The 13688-nt window shown below is 36.5% G+C and overlaps 1 protein-coding gene across 1 annotated transcript in view; it reads left to right on the top strand.

Annotated features, from left to right (window-relative positions):
- Positions 1 to 10300: 10300 nt before the first annotated feature.
- Positions 10301 to 13688, top strand: part of LOC108975646 (PDF receptor) — a 60549-nt gene continuing 57161 nt past the window's right edge. The window contains exon 1 of the mRNA XM_018944298.1: positions 10301 to 10745. The gene's annotated coding sequence lies outside the window, so the exon portion shown is untranslated. The remainder of the gene's footprint in view (positions 10746 to 13688) is intronic.

Here is a 13688-nt window from a genome sequence, read left to right as displayed (position 1 = left end):
CCTTTCAATGTCAATGTGAGGGAGCTTGCCGTCGCGCGCTGCAGGCAGCGAGGACGCAGGATGCAGTTGAGTGGAGGCGTTGTAGTTCAAGTTGCACAAGCAGAAAAATAAGAAGAAGAATGGACTGAGACAAAAGCATAATACCTTTAAGAAATAGTGGAACCGGCACGTAACGCTGTGTGCGTGTATTGTAAAGTCGAGAAGCTGTAAAGCAGATCCTCAACAGATAGTTGCACGTTTAGTAGTCAACCGTTGTATTGTGTTTGCTATGGCGCTTTCACTTGCCCATTTGTTTTGTAATGTCTAAGGCAAACGCAGAGGAATTCGATGAATGCTCAGCTATATGGAACCCGTGTGCTGATGATGCAACATTTCTCGAAGAAGTAGACAGACAAAGCGATGCACACACATACAGGAGCTGACGGTTATACAGTTGACAAGAAGACGCCACCAACAGGCTGCGCCTACACTAGTTGGCGCATTAACAGTTAGCCGATGCTGATACAGTCGCACCAACGTCTTGGCTAAAGAGTTCGAGTTATCGAACGGCTTTTAAAAATACTGAAAGGCTATAACTCTCACGCGTAATAGGCGTGCTGAAAGGTTTCATATTTCTATAGTCAGTGATGTCATGCTTTATCTTAAGCCTCTGCTTTGCTAGTGTCAATGCTAATGGCGATAATGATTGTGCAACTGCCAGACAATGTACGGCAAGGAGTACAATCACGCAGCAGCTTTTGCGGAGCTACGACGCAAGTTTATGTCATGCTTTAGAAATATGAAATTGAATTATTTAGGAATGAAATCAACAAAAGCCTGACTCGACATGTATCACATAATGTGACGTATTAATACATATGAGTCTCATATTTTACCTTCAGCCACATTTTCAGATTTAGAGTGAGAATGAGAGAAGGTAAGAGAGAAGATGTTAATAGATTCGGTCAAGCTTTCCTCAGAGATGAACAAATGTCTGAATTTTTAGACTGAGCAGGTAGAAGTTCACGCAAGTGATAAATTTGATTGCCATTCACTTGGGATTACGATTATTTTACATATGGCTCAAGCAGTTCACGGCTTCACGTCTTTGACCAAGTATCTTCTGGGTAACCAGAAAAATTCCGTTTGAAGGTGAACTGAGGAGGCAACACCTCCCCTTCGCAGGATTGTGCATTGGGTTTGGGAGCCGCCACGTAAAAAACGCTCCCAATGAACAGTAAAAACAGTCTCGGATGAGTAAACTTGGCTACGGTGAATATCGCTTTCGATGGAACCACGAGCTGTATAAGATATACGACGACATTGACATAGTAGTTCAGCGAAACACTCCAGCTCTCAAATTATTCAACCATTACAAGCCGGGGGAAGCAGAGGAAGAGGAAGATTTGCACACCGTTGGAAAGACCAGGTGGAGAAGCACCTGACTTCGCTTGGAATTTCCAATTGGCGATACGTTGCGAAAAGAAGAAACGAATGGCGCGTTGTTGTTAACTCGGTTATAATCGCGTAAGCGGAGTCTACGCCAGTAAAGACGAAGAAGAATACGAGTAATCACGAAAAGACTTTTTATACTTTTGGTTAATCGATAGCGATACGAAACCTAGGCTGGAACTTGTTTATATGGGACCGCAGCTCACTTTACCATTCCAAGACTCTCAAACCGTAAATCATATGAAATCTATTAAGTGTGCGTTACCAAAAGCCTCCCCTAAATCCTCGAACACTGATCGCGTCCTACAGGGTACCAGCTGTTTGCCTAAATTTAGAGATCTTCGAAAAATTCGGACGCTTCCAGCTCGAAATTTCTAAAAATACCACAAACTTTTACCACAACCACCACAAACTAAATTTAATTTTTTATTTACTCGCTTCGCGTTGTGCGGCAACAGTTTGCCCTAACTGCCACCGCATGTTACACGTAGCACCCGTAGTTGCAACACATGTCATTTGTGGTGCTTCTGTAATTTTTGTCACTCAATTTGCCAAAGTTGGCGCGGTTCCTGGCTCACTTCCCACCGTTTCGCATGAAAAAGCACACGGCACGCACACACTCACATGTGCGTATGTATGTACAGAGGATTACATAAATCGGTAGCATACGGACTCAACTTGTTGCAAGCAGAGTTATACAACGGAGATGTTGTACAAGTTGAAAACTAAAAAAACAAATCAAAGGAAGTCTAAAATAGTTAATAGTGTGACAAACCACGGTGGCACGCCGGCAGCGCACAACCACACCAGCGTTCTAACACTCGTTTTCGCACTAAATTGCCTTGTGGCACTTTAATTGGCCAATTGTAGCTGCCGAAGCAGAAAAACCAGAAAAGTTTCATTAAAAAGAAAAATAAAAATGTTCGAAGGTGGCACTTCGAGCACTTCGAGCCACCATCCCTGCGTCGGCGACAGTTAAAAAGTGGGGACGCTGCCTCTCTACTTCAAGAGTATGCTACGAGCGTGGAGAGCTAGAAAAAAAAAAAAAAAAAAAAAAAAAACTTAATTCGGATACTGGACAGGATCAGGGACCAACAATAGGCATAAGGGAAAGTTTAGAGAACTGTATTAGAACTAACAGTGTCCTTACCAGATGTGGAAGGCGGCTACAAAACTGAAAATTTGCTGAAATAATATATCAAAAACCAATTAGAAATAATTGAAAGCAAACATTTAAAGGCAGAAAACTGCGTACTATAACCCACGATTAAAATTGACTGCCATTCCACATGCTAGAACTACATATACCGACGGATCGAATGCTCCACCAAGAATATTAGTATAAAGTAAGTTATCCACTTTCTACACTCTTGGACAAAAATTTCATTATTTCGTGCTCATTCCATTTTCGTATAAATATAACCTTCTCCGCCATAAGTAAAAGCGTCCAAAAATACTTCGGTCACGTTGCCGCTTAAGGAACCCTGATGACCTTATTTAACATATTTTCAATGCAAGTAGACTTAGTGGTGTGTGTAAACGTTTGTTTGTACGCGCGTTTATTGGCAACTTGGCAGTCATAAGAATGAATGCTTTGTAATTATTCCCACTTGGAAGTTGATAAGCGAACAATTAAAAACTGAAAACTTTGAACTTTCTAAAAAGACTTTGTATAACCAACTTAGAAAATACAGTAGTACTTCAATATCGGTTACCACTATCGGTTAGTGCTTTTTTTCAGAAGATTTTCAGTAATACAATCAGGCTGCAACTTTAGGGTTTGTCAACATGGAGCAAATCATAATCTGGAAAGATCTTCTTTAAAACAAGAATGCGGTTTTTTGGAGAATACTTTCTTTTTTAAGTAAAGATTCTAACTTTTTTACATTATGTCATAGAAAATAAAATGGAAATGCTATAATAAAACAAATCTTATACTAACTAAACGAGCAAGCTCCAACATACAATCGAGTAGTATATGCTAATGTACTCACTTACCTCTTGTGTTGCTTTGATTAAGACTATACATAAATGCAGCTATGAATGTATTTTAGGTAACTCAAAACAAGTGATTGTATAATTTTTGAGCGGAGAGATGGACCAAAAACCTGCGGAAGAAAGAAGAGATCAAATAGTTTGGTTTTATATATTTACAAAACCTAAAAATATGATCATAACTATTTGTATAAAACTAAACAAGCGGGTAAGGTTCACAACAAAAATTTGTTAAAATGGTTCCGACATTTTTGGCCCTCAAAACCTTTGAAATTCCTCTACTACAAATATAGCATATAACAGTTATCATACACTGTTATGCTTTTGATGCTGATGGCATCGTAAAACGTGAGACTACTGTAAGCAGGTGAGGTGTGCGACTCTCTTAACAGAGCGGTCTTGAGGAAGAAAGCTAAAACCAAAGCACGTGTAGGTACATGTAGGAAGCATGTGACGCGGTCCAAACGGTTGCTTGGGTAACATATTTTTAGATATATTTAATTTCGCTAGGCACTTCAACGGACAATAATAGTTGCAAATCTCCGCCCAACTGATAAGTTTACGCGACGCGAGAACAAAACTTGAACACGCCTACGTCTCTCCAGTTTTTGCAAAATTTTCATACTTAAGTGATGAGTATTAAAATATCATATTTAAATTGAGACAGCACGCAGTTTTAATAGGTTTGCGTGTAGAGTCAGATTTAAGACTCACTTGGTTGCCATTGAGACCGTAATTGGCACACTTAGGAAGGCTATTTTGCGAGAGGCAACCCGCTCAAGTGTCGTGCATTGCTTACCCAACAGTTGGCCTCAACTGGTGAAGCCTCAAATATTAAAGTTGTCACCGCCACCGGCATTGCCATGGCTTCCTGGAGCGTTGTATAAGCTGCAGAAGTTTAAGCGGTTCACTACAGCAATGCGGGGGTATAATTTAAGTACTATTGCCGTAAAATGTGCAACAAGCAAAATACATACATATATACAATATTATTGTAGCAAACAGCAGGGTGACGAAGGCCAACAGAGGGGTAAATTATTGAAGAACTTTCTAAAGTGGCATTTAAAGGCGACTAGAGTCAACTTCAAGGAAATATGTACATGTGTTAGTGTCAGTAAGTACTCATCATTTAATGTAAAATAAATTGGCATAACTGAAGCAATAGCACTTATATAAAAGGGTACAATGCATGGATTCAAGGGAACTGCTCTTAAAGTGTCTGCTCAGGTCAAATATCATGCGAATACCTTCAGAGTCACATAGTCGATTAAACTTAGAGTTAAATAAAATACTAAATACCTCATTATGTTTGCTTCAGTCTGAAGAAGGGATAGTGTATTTATAAATATTTGGGTCGTATTAGGTTAGGTTATGTATGGCTTAAAGTGAAGTATTCCTCAAAAATAAGTGCGAACTTTAAGAGCGACTTGATATCTTAGTTTGATACTTTAACTAGTCCCTTGAACTGCGAAGCTCCTAGTTAGCTTGCGAGTTCTAGTAAAGGCTGGACCGAAGCAAAGGAGGTGTTCCAGCATCTTCTGCATGTATCGTTATTATTTACACCCATCGGACGCACATTCAATGCCAATAGGTTGTAACCAGTCATTGGACCATCAAGCAACCTGCAACCAAAAAGCATGCGTGGTTTTTTCGTGGCTCTTCCACATGATCTAAAAGTGCTCCATCTTATCCTAACCCGTTTGATCCATATTTTTCGGAAATTTCATTGCATAACGTTTTTAGTGACTTCCGTATACCCTGTACTGGTAAGGTTGCCTAAAATTAACAGTATACAAATTTATAAATATGTGTAATACATTCAAGGGGCAGAAAATGACCTCAAAAAAGTTTTATCTTTGAGTCTAATGCGTGATAAAAAAGTGCGTCACACACAGGTAGACACAGGACTTCAGAGTTCGACAGTTCCGACTTAGTTTTTCTGTACCATAGGTAGACAACGACTTCGGAGCTCCGAATTGTTATAAAGGGGAGCAGTTACAGGCATCGCCTTCAATACCACCAAGAGAAGGTTTCCTAAAGCTTGAAAATTTATTATAATGAAGATGTCGGATTTGCCCTAGAAACATTGATATCACAGCTGATTTCATGCTGGAAGTCTCAGAACAGCCAGCTGATGGTAGTAGAAGAAAGGAAAACCATCTCAAAGTTATTCTGTGCAGAAATTTACTTCACTTTACTTTACTTTTTCATAACTATTATCTGATAATTACAGATAATTACAAAATTGTAAATGAATCGCTTAAAATAATACACCAAATGCTCGCGGCGATGTTGCATAATACTTAACACAGAAATGCGTATCCGCTGTCTATCTTTAGGCAAAATTTTGTGCAATCAGTCTGGCCAAGGCAAGACGCACAGCACCCCACAGACAATTCGAGACATTTGCTCCTTGAAAGACTGCGTTCATTACACCCGACCCGACCCGACCACCCGAATAGCAGCGCGTCATCGAGAATTTTATGTAAGCATAACAAACGAAAAGAATTGATATCCACCTAGAAGTATGCAACACAATTGACGACTGCATAAATTCGAGCGCATAGCAACAAGGCAATGGAAATAGTTAGCAGCATGACAACAACATTGAAACATGAGCTGAATTACAATGCGCTCAGCTGGAATTCAACACTTGTGTAAGATAACTTAAGCAATTGAGAGCCAAGTGTGGCAACTGAATTAACTGAATGTGGTTATTATTAATGAAAGAAGCGTTTAATTAAATGAGTTATGTTAGCTGCTGACGAGACAAATTTATGCTGCCAATAATAGCAAAGGCTTTCAATGCATGAATTTCATAACGGAAGACTAGTGGGCGGAAACTTAACACAATTTCAAGAATTTTCCTTGCAAAAGTGTTGCATTCTTCCTCTTTAAGAAATCTGGTGAATTCAAAATAATCGCCTTTTATTTCTTGTTAAAGCCGACAGATTTTATGGCGCTCCAACAACACAGAAAAAATTGAACTTCCCACAGAAACTTTCTCTCGCTGCCTGTTGCTAGCAAAGTAAGTATATTCAAAAATGTCAGAAAGGTGATAAAGTGCAAATAAATTCGACAGTGTTGAAGTTTCGTGACAGGCGAGCTGGCAACTTTCGAGCTTTATTTGACGACGCCGATGGTTTGAGTGGCCAATTACTCACGCTTAGTGGGCTATTACGAGCACGAAATTGAAAGCGAATTTGGAAAAATATCGAAAATTGATAATCCAATAAAAATTGTGAAAAATTTAGGAGAGAGAGTGGCGAAAAATTGCAGCGACAAAATCAGTACAATGAAACGTTAGCAATCGCAGCAGAAGTGGGAATTACGCTGTCAATGCAGTATAAGAGCTTCATATAGGCGGATTAAAGGCTTATATTTGGGTTGTCAGCATGAGGTGAGCTGTTGAGATCATTGGCTTCAAAATCGGTGAAATGGAAAGAGTAAGATTAAGAGAATAAGAAGGGTCAACTTAGGCGAAGGTAAGAACGGTCAACTTATCCAAAAATTAGTGATAGTTTTAGTCGGTTGCCATTTTGATGGCTAAAAGTAGACGAAAGTATTTCTAGATTGCCATTGCTGCTAAGGGAAAGTTTATGGTATGTACCAAAAACAAAATCGACTCAACTGCTTTTAAATTGTAATCTCATCTGTGCTGATAAAACCCCTAGGAAGCTTTTTATAAATACACACAAACGATAAACAAAGTCTACCACAAAATCTAAATCTAGGTAACTTATGACTGCTATTTATGATTTGTACACAAAAACTATGTGTATGCCGGTTTAAAAAAAATCTCTTCGAATTTCTGAACATTTCGCTAAAAATAAATGTTTATCTGTATTTAATGACTGCTTGAAGGATTCTAAAAAAACTAGCAACATAGTTGTCGCTACAGCTTTCTGTATACGCAGCTCTACCTGAATTATGCATCGATTTGTTTGTAAGTAATATGTAGTGAGCATCAAGTTTGCAATTATTATATGCGTTTAGTTACCGAAATTGACCGTGCTTAATACATGCTTATGAAATTCAGTACAGTCGCTAACTAATGCAAAAATAATTTAAAAATAGTTAAAAATTATGCAAAGTTTGATATGATTTATACCTAAATTCGGTAAATTTTTTTTGTAGAACTAACTTATTCAGAATAAATTTGTCTTTATTATTTAACTAAATAATTCAGAAGATATTGTTCTTTCTCACGTAGCTTATATCTAAAATCAGTACGGTTTATTACCCGAATTCGGTAAATTTTTTTGAATGACTAACTACATATGTAATTCAGAACAAATTTGTCTTTCTCATATATCTCATACCTGAATTCAGTACAGTTTGTTACCTAAATTTGAACTGCACTTAAGTTACAAATTACAAAATTTGCCGTTATTTTAAATAACATTCGTTTAATATGATTCTGCTCAGTACGTTACCCAACTTCCGCACAAGTTTCTTTAGATCTAGCTAATTTAGAAAAACTTTTGTTCATAACAGTCACGTTCAGTTAACAATTATACAAAGTTTTGTGTAACTTATACCGAATTATGGTAAAAATTCGGTTCAACTTTTTTTTAAAGTTATATTTCAGTTGAAAATTACAAAATGTGCCAATATTTGAAAAATTAGTCTTATTATAATGAAGCCTACTACAAATGTTTAAAGTTCGGTATGACTTCCACCCAAAGTTGGTACAAAACATACATTTAGCAAAGAAAATTGTTTTTAGTTCTGTATATAAAATTAGAATTTGAAGTGAATCTCTTGGAAATGCTTTATTTAGTTAGCCTTCCCACTACATCACCCCAAACTCATACACAAACACACACATTGGTATTTGTATATACATACAATTGACTCGAAATTTCAGCGTTTGCTTATAAAAAATCTTCTTGTTATGTCTTTATCTAAATACAGCAGCAAAAAAATTAAACAAAAACGCTTGGCAGTTAATCCTCCGACAAATAAACAATTGAAATAATGAAATCGTAAAAATCGTGCGAGCAATCTATTCAAATAGAAGATAGCACACCTTCTGTAAGGCACGGCGAGGCTTTGCGGGGCGGTCCAACCGGTCGTATGAGCAATTTTTAAACAAACCGCGGATGTGCAATCAAAGCTCCTGCAAATAAAAGCGAACGATAAGCGGTCGTATAATGGCAGTGGCTAGAGCGAATTGCCCAACAGCTGTGGTGACTGCGTGGCGTGTGGCGTAGGGCTGGCCTCTTTGAATGGGCTTTCATTGCCAACTCATTGAATATAGTTATGCTGCTACAAAATTTTAGTTTTGGCGCTTTTGCCACAAATTCATTCTCAGTTTATGTTTTTGCACATACTCGTACATACAGGTATTTCTATTCCTTTATAGACTAAAATTGGTTTGTTTATTATTCTAATTATAAAGCTGGTATTTGTTTTACTTGAGTTTTACTTGAATGGGAAGTGAATTATAGCGTGAAAATGTAAATATTTATATGGCGATCTATTAAAAAAAATTATACAAAATACTAAAAGTAGCAAGGTTACGATCAACGGCGAAAGAAATCTTAGAAATAATTATTTTACAGTTAAGAATGCAACAAGTACATCAAAACTCAATACTTTTTTAAACTTATTTTTTTAACATTTTTTTTAAATTATTTTTCAAAATATGTAATCTGACAAGTCCTCGAATATTTCTGTGGTGCATTCCTCACTCGAAATTTAGCAAAGCCTTTAAAACGCGGCGGTTGATTGCTTGCACAGCGGGCACTTTTCGCCGTGAAATTATATGAAACTCATTTGCTGCACTTGGAGGTGAAAGCCAAGGCCAAAAATTTTTTCACTTCCAATTTCATTTTTTAGAAGCGCATTATAGAAGCGCGGAATTTGAACTTTGGATGTGATTTGCTGCTAAACGAATTGATAGCAATACGTAAATCTGCAATTAAATTGCATGAAATAAATTTGAAACGCAGCAGCAATTATTGGCAACTATCAATAGACATGATTTTGTGGTTAAAAATAAGTTTGAGAATTTTGGCATGCATGAAAATTATTTGTTTGGAAATATATAGATACAGAACGCCACACATTGGCTACTAACCCCTCCACTATGAACAAGTATTTATATTTGAAAATACGGGACTTAACTAATGCAGCTAATCATATTTGATTATAGCCAAAAATGTTGGAGTTCTATAAGTTTCGAGTCAACACCGAATTGTCGCAGAATTTTATTAGAGACTCCTTCATAGGAAAAAAATTGTGGCAGTGTTTCGTTGCCTCATGAAAGGTAATCACTGTTATAAAAAAACAAAAAACATTGTGAAGTTGCAGGGTTAAGCCTTGAACGACTTCATAAAAAAGAATTTTTTTGAAAGATTTTTAGTTGCCTAATGAAAGGCAATCATACTTACGAAATACACTTATATACAGAACATATTAAATTCAATGCATTTAAGTGTAGAAACTACCATCCACATGCTTCTGTTAATAACTCATCGATTTTGTTCGTTATCTTTAAACTAAACCAGACACAGATACATTGAAGAAATGTGCTTAAAATCAACTCAACACCTTCAACAGCAAAGAAGAAAAAAAATGTTAAGAAACGAGAAAGTCCATAATACCATCATTACCATAATCCACAAGCTACTAGCTACTAGCTACTTAACAGATATCTTACAAGCAGCTCACACACACATACACCAGCTGAGAAGTTGGTTGGTCTTCACACCGACCTGCCTCACAGTGCGCCCACCTGCCACTCGCCAACTGCACCGCTTCCAAACCCCACCACCCACTGCTGCTGCGCCGTTTTCCCGCTGCCGCCAGCCGTTATTGAGCGCTTCAGCACAGCCGCATTTCAGTCTCACAACGGCTTTCAGCAGCGACACGCGTACAACGGCGAACCGTTGCAAACGACACAGCATTCGTTTGGGTAAACAAGTGAGAAAATAGTAATAATAAGTGCTTTAGGTACGGAAAAATAAAGACGTTTCAGCAACAGCCATATGAGAGAGACGCAAGCGTGTCGAAAGCAGCAATAAAAGTGCGGGAGAACGGCGCTTAAGATTCATTAAGACATCTGTGTAGGAAAAGCGTACTTTTTCAAACGCGTATTCCAGAAACTATCAAATCACTACACACAAACGCACACACACAGAAAGCATAAACAAAGCGCTGTGGGTATTGGCGAGCAGTGTTAGCATTGCTTTAAGCGCAGATTAAATTAGCTAATTTCGCGTAAATTGCATTGAAATAAAAGCAGACAATTCTAAGATAAGCTTTTAACGCGCAGTTGAACTACTTCAGTTGCATCGAGTGAGACTGACTTGGTAAGTGCAATCGAAAATAGCAACTAGTTGTGGACTATTGTGAATCTAATATGTATATTTCGACAAGTAAATTTTCCAATAGCAACTGAATTTGTCACCAAATACTAACTAGTGCTCATAGGAATAGTAACCAACTAGTTACGGAATGAAAAAAAAATTTAAAAAAAATAAATGAAAATTAAAAAAAAGAAATGAAAATAAAAAAAAAGAAATGAAAATAAAAAAGTAAAGTAACAAATAAAAATAAAAAAATTAAATAAAAGAAAATGTAAAGAAATTTAATGGTAATTTCCAAACAAAAAAAAAAAACACAGTCTCATCAAAATTTAAGATATTTCGTTCGAGGAATTTTATATAAGAATTTACGTCTGCATGTTGGGCAACAGACATACCAGTGCCTAGAAAGCTTTTGGCAGTCCACATTTGTGAAAATCATAAACAATTCAACAAATTTTCATATTTTCAATTTCGACGTTCAAATAAAAATTGAAGCGAATTTCCAGATCTAATAATTCAGCAATTACTAAAAGTGCTAAACCATTTCCAATTGTATAAATAAATTAGTAATGGCACCCAAATTGCATTTCGCCAAATCGCTAGTAGAATTTCAGAATTTCTTTTACGATTTGATTATTGTCTTGTCCAGCTGACCGAATTTATTATTGCCAGGCTCGCTTTGATTGCGGATCAATCAGATGTCACCCATGGCGTATGCGTCACTATCACGTTCGTCTTTCTCAAGTGCATACATACATATATACATACAAATATGTATGTTTGTACGAATGTATTATATTATTGGTTTGCAGGCACTTATGCAAATATACTTATATTTATTTGTTCGGGCTTAAAATGGTGTGTAGCGCTGAAAGGCAGCAATTATTAGCACAAACAATTAGCGGACGAAGGTAATACTCAAAATGTGTGAACTGACAAAGTGCACACGTGATTAGAATGGAAATGAAGAATAAATTGCATAATCTAATATTAAGTAGAAAACAAATTGATGTAAAATATGAAGACGAGTAGAAGTTAGTGGTCAATATGTTGGTGAAATGCGGAATAAACGACTGAAAAGAATATTTACTCCAGCAATTTCAGGTTTAGTTGTGATAAAACTTGGGGTCAATTGTACAAAAACAATATATAAAGCTCTGTTACAAAATATATACAAATATTACTTTCATTAAAAGAACGAAGTTTTATCTCTAAATTTTAATTGTGAAAGCTTCTGACGGATTTTGATGAAAGCTCGAAGAATATGAACCTAAAAACGATATATTTAGGTGAAAGCTCTTTTCTTAACACGCTTAAAATTTAAAACATGCTGCATAATAACAGAGTTTATAAACGATTAAAAAATATTTAAGTATTTTAAAACGCATCGGTCATAAAATGTGTTTAACTATGCAAATTATTGAAAGCTTTCGACAGAATCTTGCGAAAGCTGTTAAGCTTTTTATATAAATTCCTCTTATGCACTAATTTCTGAGTAAACTTAAGAAAATATGAAAGTTCAATAAGTGAAATATATATAAAATCACAATTATATGTGTCTATACATAATGTTAAAACTAAAACAGACAATATAGTTTATTAAGAAAACGTACTTAATTCATTATTTTTAGTATGAAAGCTCAGTAGTAAAAATATACGAAAGCTAATGAAGTTAATGCGTCAAACTTATAAAAAGCTGTGTGCCAATATTTCATAATAATATATTTTTTTTTATTTTTTAATTTTTTAAAAACTGACACATACAATTTGAAAAATAATCTATGACTGGCAGCCATCACTCACTTAAATCTCCTGCTGCCAGTTTTTGGCTTAGTATTATTCTCTTTCATATTTTACCTTCCATTCTACTAAAGCTTGAGCTCTGCTTGTACTTTTAGTGACTTAAAAATGTTTTTATCCTTCATTAAGAAGAGCGATTCTCTATAGTCATCTCCTTTATAGCTGTCTATTTAATCTAACAATTAAGTCAATCATCCTAATTGAATTCTTGAATGCAACAAAGCCATATAAATCATTTACAGCGACTTCAAACATTTTGCTAAATACACTAGAGAGATATGCTTTGCGTTTCTTTAGACACTCACACACCTATACAAGTGTATAGAAAGAAACGATTTTCAAATAGGCTGTAAAAGGGAATCGGAAATGAATGGGGCAAAGTTTGCGCCTCACATGGTCGCTGTCTGGCGTTTGCTACTGTGCGCCATTAATAAATAACTCTAAAAATAGTGGAAAGGCTTTAGCACAGCATTTGGATTTGTATATACAATTATAGCAAATCCTTTTTGCTGCTGTCGTTGACACAGCGTCATAAAAGTAGACGAGAGCGCGAGTGTGAGCAAGTCATATTCAGTCACAATGCCATGCCCACCCAACGGACGCCCAACTCAACTTGCGGCACGCAGTTATGACCCGACAATTACTCATGTACAATTACATACGTACAAATACAATAATGATTACTTTGTCGCAGATCAAATGTTTGCCTTTGCAACCCGCTCCTCTGTGACCCCGTCAGGTATGCGCATATGCATGTGTATTTATTCAACCATACAGTTATATGTGCTGTGTGCGTGTGCCCCTTGTGCTTTGACCTGCATTTGATCTGGTTGCTTGTAATTAAAATTGAATTTTGTCCATTTTCTCAGACTGTTTTTTTGTAAGTTGGCAACTCTTTTAACTATACCGTTATTCTGCTTTCATCTGTCTATGGCAGTCCGAAATTTAACTACAAGCCCACGCAAATATTCATTTACTTTTGTGCTGCTTTTCAGCAACGCATTAAGCGCAGTTGAGTTGCTGACTGCCGTTAACATTGCATAGTTGTTGCTGGTTCCAGGAAAATTCGACTTTTATAGTTTTCTTAAACTTTTGTGTTTGTAACAACACGCTTAGTCCAAAATGCCCACCAACTTATACAATTCG

The sequence above is a fragment of the Bactrocera latifrons genome, unplaced genomic scaffold (assembly GCF_001853355.1).
Source record: "Bactrocera latifrons isolate USDA-ARS-PBARC rearing strain unplaced genomic scaffold, ASM185335v1 scaffold_68, whole genome shotgun sequence".
Taxonomy (NCBI): Eukaryota; Metazoa; Arthropoda; class Insecta; order Diptera; family Tephritidae; genus Bactrocera; species Bactrocera latifrons.
This window is presented reverse-complemented; position numbering and strand designations above follow the sequence as displayed.